At 37.1% G+C, this 7,104-nt stretch overlaps 1 long non-coding RNA gene across 1 annotated transcript in view; it reads left to right on the top strand.

Annotated features, from left to right (window-relative positions):
• The first annotated feature begins 1,742 nt into the window (after nucleotides 1-1,742).
• The window catches only part of LOC107688959 (uncharacterized), a 12,883-nt gene continuing 7,521 nt past the window's right edge, over nucleotides 1,743-7,104 (top strand). The window contains exons 1-2 of the long non-coding RNA XR_001634285.1: nucleotides 1,743-1,908; nucleotides 5,248-5,412. This is a non-coding gene — a long non-coding RNA (uncharacterized LOC107688959). The remainder of the gene's footprint in view (nucleotides 1,909-5,247; nucleotides 5,413-7,104) is intronic.

The following is a 7,104-nucleotide window of genomic DNA, read 5'->3' as shown; positions in this document are numbered from 1 at the left end:
ATTTTATGCTTTTTTCAACTGGTTTAATTTTATCTTAAGACATTAAAGATGGGATTTGTGGCTCTATTTAAAAAAAAAAAAATGTAATTGAAGATTGCACATGTATTTGTAAAAAGTGCCAATAAAATAGTATGTATACAAGAGGTATGACAATTCTGTGATTTAAATATTACGGTAAATGTCTTCAGGTGCATGTGCCTGTTTGGAGCTTGGCAGATGTGGACACTATCCGTCAATGAATATAAAAGAGCTGTGTAAAAATGTGTCCTATTCTGTTCCATAGGGGACAAAAAGCATGCAAATGTGAGGATTGGGACACAAAAAGGCCCATTTCCTTGGCATCATGTACAATACAAGACAATCTAAATCAGGGGTGCCCAAACTCGGTCCTGGAGGGCCGGTGTCCTGCAGAGTTTAGCTCCAACTTGCCTCAACACACCTGCCGGGAAGTTTCTAGTATGCATAGTAAGAGCTTGATTAGCTGGTTCAGGTGTGTCTAATTGGGGTTGGATCTAAACTCTGCAGGACATCGGCCCTCCAGGACCGAGTTTGGGCACCCCTGATCTAAATGATCAGTGGATCTCTGTACTGAATGAAACTCTGTAGTCCTCTGAGTATTAGATGGGGCAACCTGAGAAACAGCGGCCACCGCAACATCGCTTTACATTCACATGACGGTCAAGAACTATCAGGCACAGTCAGCTGAGAACAGATGTGTGTGTAAGAGAGAAAGAAAGAGAGATTTCACCTATAGTGCATGTATACAGCATGTATCAAATATTTGGACCATAGATCTTAATATGTCATATCTGAAGATCTTTATACAACTTAAATAGTTCAGCAAAAAATAATCAAATTAATAGTACAAAAAGTAGTACTCATGCAACATAAAAATGTGAAAACCATGCAAGCCATTAACAGAGAATTAAGGTTTATAAAACCTTGTTTGCATAAGCCGCATTTGTAGCCTATATAATTTTTTTTTTTTTAAAGATTGTATCAATTTCCATGACTTTTCCAGTGCCCAGTTGCAAAAAACCCTTTAAGAAACCTGTTAGGTGGATCTCCTGAACCAATGACTCGTAAGAATCGGTTCTTTTTAGTGAATCAAAAACGTACGGCATCAACAGTAAGGTTCGATTCATGAATAAATGGCTCTTATGAGTCGATTCTTTTTAGTGAATAAAAAAGTGAACGACGCCACATACTGTCCTTTTCTTTAGTGATTGCAAACACCTAAACACTTAAATCACCTTGTTTCTGAATGAAAATGTATTCATTTACCGAGTAATTATTGTCGTCATGTCTGATTCAAAAGAACAGTTGTTATATTTAAGAAACTTAATTCAGCGTAGGCTGTTGATATGACAATGTGTAGTTAAATATACACAATATGAGTTTGTTTGTAGTCAGTAGTACTTTATAAAAGTAAATGAATTATAAAATATTATAGGTTGTTTTTTCACATATAGCCTAGTTAGGAGGACCAATGCCGCCTTTAAAAATCACAACGTCCATTTTGAAAGAATTAGATTAAATGTATTTCCTATTATATCTGATCTGTAGAAATCTGTAATGAGTTATATATTAATACTAATTCAAAGGGCTGTAATATACAAGAACTCCATTTCTTATTTCAAATATTTACTGCTCAAAAGATTCGTAGTAGCACTGTCAAGGAATCGGAATCGTTCGGTTCTTCCCACCCCATGTGAGAATGTAGACGCCGGGCTCAACTGACTGTGAGCGCCCGCCTCTGGAGGACATGCGCCGGGGACTCGACACGTGATCCGCTCGCCACAATCCAGTATGGCGGAATCCGTCGGTGAGTGGATCCGTGGTTGGCGCGCTCTCCAACGGGAATAAAGTCCGGAGCGTTGCATCCGATCGCGGCGGAGCTGCGGAGAGGTGAGCGGCGACTCGCATGCGTTCTCCAGTGATTTTATGCTGAAATGCACTGATCACTTCAATAAGATAAAGAAACTTGTGGGCGATCAGATGAAACAATCAAAACAGTGTGTGTGTTAAACCGTAACTCTCGGAGTAGTTGTGTGTCACGTTTCATTTTCAGAGTTTATGCGTTTTCTTCATACCCGCAGGTTATGAAGAATCATAAAGATAGCTTTTTAATAAGCTATTATGTTTAGCTTGTAATTAAGGCATTTTGGGCTGGACTAAGTAATGATAATTAAAAAAAGTAAGTTTTTGTAATTGAAAAAGGTTTGAACATTCTGTCATTAAAATAATGTTTTAAAGTGGTAAACTAGGCCTACAGGGTGTCATATGTATATGTTTGTGTGTGTGTGTGTGTGTGTGTGTGTGTGTGTGTGTGTTTGTGTGTGTGTAGCAGTTCTTTGCTAATAGAGTTTGACATGGTGACAGGGTCAGCTGTGATCAGTATGACAGTTTTCATTATCAGTGTCATTTTGTACTCCTTTTCATGAGACATTTTAGGACTTGGTAGTTTTGTGTACCTTCAATGTTTCAAATCGTTTTAATTTGTACAATATTTGATTATAAAAAGTTGTTACATTGTTGCAACTCTTGGTTAAACATTATAGCCATCCAAGATGTAGATAAGTTTGCTTTTTCATGTTAACAAATTTGGAGGAATTTAGGATCACTTGCTCACCAATGGATGCTCTGCAGTGAATGGGTGCCGTCAGAATGAGAGTCCAAACAGCTGATAAAAACATCACAATAATCCACACCAGTCCAGTCCATCAGTTAACATCTTGTGAAGTGAAAAGCTGCATGTTTGTAATAAATTAATCATTAAAGCGTTTTGAACTTTAAACTGTTTCTTCTGACTAAAATATGGGTCTATAATCCATAATATTGCTTCTCCAGTGAAAAACCCATCTTGCCTGAATCGGGAGAGAAATCTGCACAGCACCGTTTACAAGTAAAAAAGCATCCAAAACCGTTCTAAACAAATATGGCAGTGGATTTTGATGTGAGACGACAACAGGGGATGGACTTTTTCATTGGAGGAAACTTTGTGGATTATGGACTTGTATTTTGTCCAGAAGTGATGGTTTAAAATGCATTTATGATGGATTTGTTTCTTACAAGCATGCAGCTGTTTACTTTACAATTTGTTAATTGATCTGGCGGATTACTTGTGGATTAATGTGATGTTTTTATCAGCTGTTTGGATTCTCATTCTGACGGCACCCATTCACTGCAGAGGATCCATTAGTGAGCAAGTGATGTAATACTACATTTCTCCAAATCTGTGCTTTTGAGTTAACATTGTTTTATGGTGCACAAATAATTGTTAAAATAAATTGTTTTGAAAGAGAATTTAGATGTATGTTCTTTTTTTCTTTTTATTTTTTTAATATAAATTCAGTAATCATAGATTTTCTTTTGTAGGATATTGTTGCTTTTACAAGCAGTGTTTCTTCTTTAGTTAATTTAGACCTTATTTTTTGAGATTCTAGTTTCTGTAAGTTTGGGGTACCAGCATCCACAATGCTATATATGTTAAAATTAAAAATATTAATTTTGAAATTAAACTTTACTTTCACGTAATTCTTTAGAAATGGTCTACTGACTTAAAACCATTCAGACAGATATTATTGATGCTTTAACTTTTGGTCACAAAGTAGGTGTTCTCTTTTCAGAAATGAGATTACAGTAATGTTTTTTTTTTTCTGTTTGTAGAAAATGTTAGAAAATTACATTTTCATGAGATTGAAAGTTGTTAGGGTTAAATGTAGTTTTTGTGCTTGTCTTGAAGTAAACGACCAAACAGAACATGAGGGCTGAGAAGTTCCCTCAGCTGTTTTCATGTTCTGAACTGAGTCATGACGTCTATGTTGTCCGCTGGTGGTTATATCATGCTGTTGGTTTATGGCAGCTTTCACACATAGCTGGTGGTTGAAGCTCCAACATGTGGCATCATGCACAGGCGTATAAATCCAGGCTTTAATCACAGTCTGTAGGAAGCTCGCTCGTCTTTCCACATTCCGGCTCTCAAGGACCGGCGCTCAGACCTTGTAAATTTCAGGCCCCACAGGAAGAAGGTCAAAGCAGCTTTCTGAGAACTTGGCAGCAGAGAGTTAATCCAGTCTGGCACGACCCCAGTTGTGCACTTTTTGACTTCTGCGAACAAACAAAAAAATAATGTGCAGTTGTTCACAATATTGCACTTTAACACGTTTGGAATATTTTTGCTGTTTTTATTTATTTTTTTCATGTCAAGGGTCTTATTTCACCCCAGCAAATAAACAAAAGAAATGATAAATATTATAATGTTTAAAGAAAATGAAACTTTTTAAAGTCCACAAAGATTTTCTGCTATGTGACATAAGTTTGATGCAAAATACCATTTTACCCCTCAAATCTCATGGTAAAGAAATATTTCATACATTCTCATTACTGCTTAAAAAAAACCTTGAATGGTGCTGGCTTTATATTTGCTGACTGAAATCAAATCATTCTATTACACTGACAATAATTTGATGAAAATCACCATTGAGAATAATGAGAATTAGGCTTAGGCCTACAAAAAATGTCCGAATGCATGATGATAAAAACATATAGAAAAGCAAAAGCATATAGAAATGCAAAAAAAATAATGGTTCTAAAAATGACCGCTTAAGAATATTTTTGTATTGCAAAATCTAAGAATTCTGTATCATGGTTTCCAAAAACAAATTAAGCAGCACAACTGTTTTCAGCATTGATGATAATAAGAAATATTTATTGAGCAGCAAATCAGCATATTAGAATGATTTCTGAAGAATCATGCGACACTGAAGACTGGAGTAATGATGCTGAAAATTCAGCTTTTCTGTCACAGGAATAAATTACATTATAAGATATATTCAAAAGAAAAGAAAATGGTAAATTGTAATAATATTTTACAATATTACTGTTTTTACAGACTTTCATTGACCCCAAACTTTTGAACAGCACTGTTTTATCAATGCTTCCATTAATGGCTTGCCGTTAAGTTTGCACCTCTCATTCTACATTCTACTCAACCCATGGTGACTCGTCTATGATTGAATAATTATAAAACACCTTTTCCCATTGAAATGCATACAGCATCATTTATCCTATCTGTGTTTCTCTGTCCACAGATCCAGTCTGTGTGACTTGGCAAAGTAGTATTCTGAGTAACGACAGTGCTTAATGAATGTGACTAAATGGCAGTGTTTAGGCCCATGCTTTATATAGTCTCAAATAACAATTTAAATCAGTTTGAGACCCTCGCTAATCAGTTCTGCTCCTTAGGGTACATGATTAACAGTGCCGGATGATTCATGGAGATTGGCAGTTTGCACCGTTTGCCGCATCTGTGGCTGAAGAGGAAAGAGAGGGAGAATCTGGCTCCAGCCGCTCTTACATGATGCTTAGCGAGGAAAAGCGCTAACAGGAGACGGGGCGTAACTGTAGGAGGTAAATGCGGCTGGACAGATGACAAGTATGACTGGCGATCCGTACAAAGGTTGTCCCCTTACTGGAAAATTGGATGTTTGTCACAAGCAGTGTTATTTAGAGGATTGTCTTAATGTCCCCGAGGCCTTATGTTATCTGCTGTGTCTCTGGATACTTGTAGGATGGTGGTAAATTAACTCCTTAAAGGATTAGTAAACACAAAAATGAATATTTTGTCATTATGTATTCGGGCTGTGCAAAAAATCAAATGCGATTTTCATGCGCATCTCGTCAGTGAAGCCGCTCCTGTGATTAGTAGTAAATCTCCAGCACGTGCTTTCAGATGAAGTGCCATTTACTACACAGAGCCGTAGTTCACTGACAAGCTACACAAAATCGCGTTCAAAATCGGCAATGAATTGCCTGCGATTTTGTGTAGCTTGTCAGTGAACTACGGCTTTACTGAGGAGATGCGCATGAAAATCACATTAGATTTTTTTTGCACAGCCCTATTATGTATTCACCCTTGTGTTTTTCCAAAACTCTGTGACTTTGTTTTGTGTGGAATGCAAAAGGAGATATGTATAACACTGTGCAAGCTGCTATTTTCCATTCAATGAAAGAGAATGGTGACCATGACTGTCAAGCAACATTTTAGTGAATAATAACTTAAATTTGGTCCATTACTCACATAATGCATTCGTGTGTGACTTCAGAAGACTGGAATATACTGCAAGATTAATTTGAACTGCTATTATGCTTCTTTTGTTGAGGTTTTTTTGTCCTTTATGGGACTTGACAGCCCATTGTCCCCATTCACGTTTATTGTATGGAAGAAACGTTCTACTCAAACTTCTAATTTTTGTTCCAGGAAAGCAAGTCAGTCAAGGGCTATACGATTAATCAAAATGATCTATGCACTGCATGTTTCAGAGTGAAGCGCAGCACTGCCTTCTTTTTAACGCGAGCAACTTATGAACTGTGTTTTCATGAGTAAATGCTTCTCTGCATCTGCACTGATTTTGGGTCGCTTATAACATTATAGCATTTAGGAACGTCTTATGTGCCAACCATTTTTCCAAACTTGTAATGAGAAGCACTTTTAAATCTGTTGTCAACAAAGAGAAGCTTTAAGGTCTTGCTGGCGTTTTCCACCAAAAAGCTTGATAACTTAACATTTGAAAATGCAGAAATGACGAATTAAATATATTGTAATTAAATAAACATGTGCTGTATGTTTCAGAGCTTTTTTTTTTTTTTTTTTTTACAGTGAAATATTACTATAGTAATTTTTATTTAGTAACAACAACAACAACAACAGCAATAATAATAATAATAATAATAAAGAAGATCTGTAAAGTTGCAAAGACTAAAGTCTCAAATCCAAAGAGATATTCTTTATAAAAGTTAAGAGTCAGCCACGCCTACCTAAAATGACTCGTTCTAACACGCCCCCACATGTCTATGTCACGATGTGGGAAGATTTGCATAACGCCGCCCAAATGTTCACGCAAAGAAAGAAGGCGTAACTTTTTTTATTCTCGCTGTAGTATTGTTAGCCGTTCCTCACTCTAACCGCCGGCCTCCGCTCACTCTAGCCCCCGGCCTCCGCTCACTCTAGCCGCTGCTCACTCAAGCCGGCCTCTGCTCACTCTAGCCGCTGCTCATTCAAGCCAGCCTCCGCTCACTCTAGCCCGCCGTGTGTTTCGTTGT

Source organism: Sinocyclocheilus anshuiensis, unplaced genomic scaffold, assembly GCF_001515605.1.
Source record: "Sinocyclocheilus anshuiensis isolate Anshui unplaced genomic scaffold, SAMN03320099.WGS_v1.1 scaffold777, whole genome shotgun sequence".
Classification (NCBI taxonomy): Eukaryota; Metazoa; Chordata; class Actinopteri; order Cypriniformes; family Cyprinidae; genus Sinocyclocheilus; species Sinocyclocheilus anshuiensis.
The sequence above is the reverse complement of the archived record's forward strand: the minus strand, read 5'-3'. Positions and strand labels throughout refer to the sequence as shown.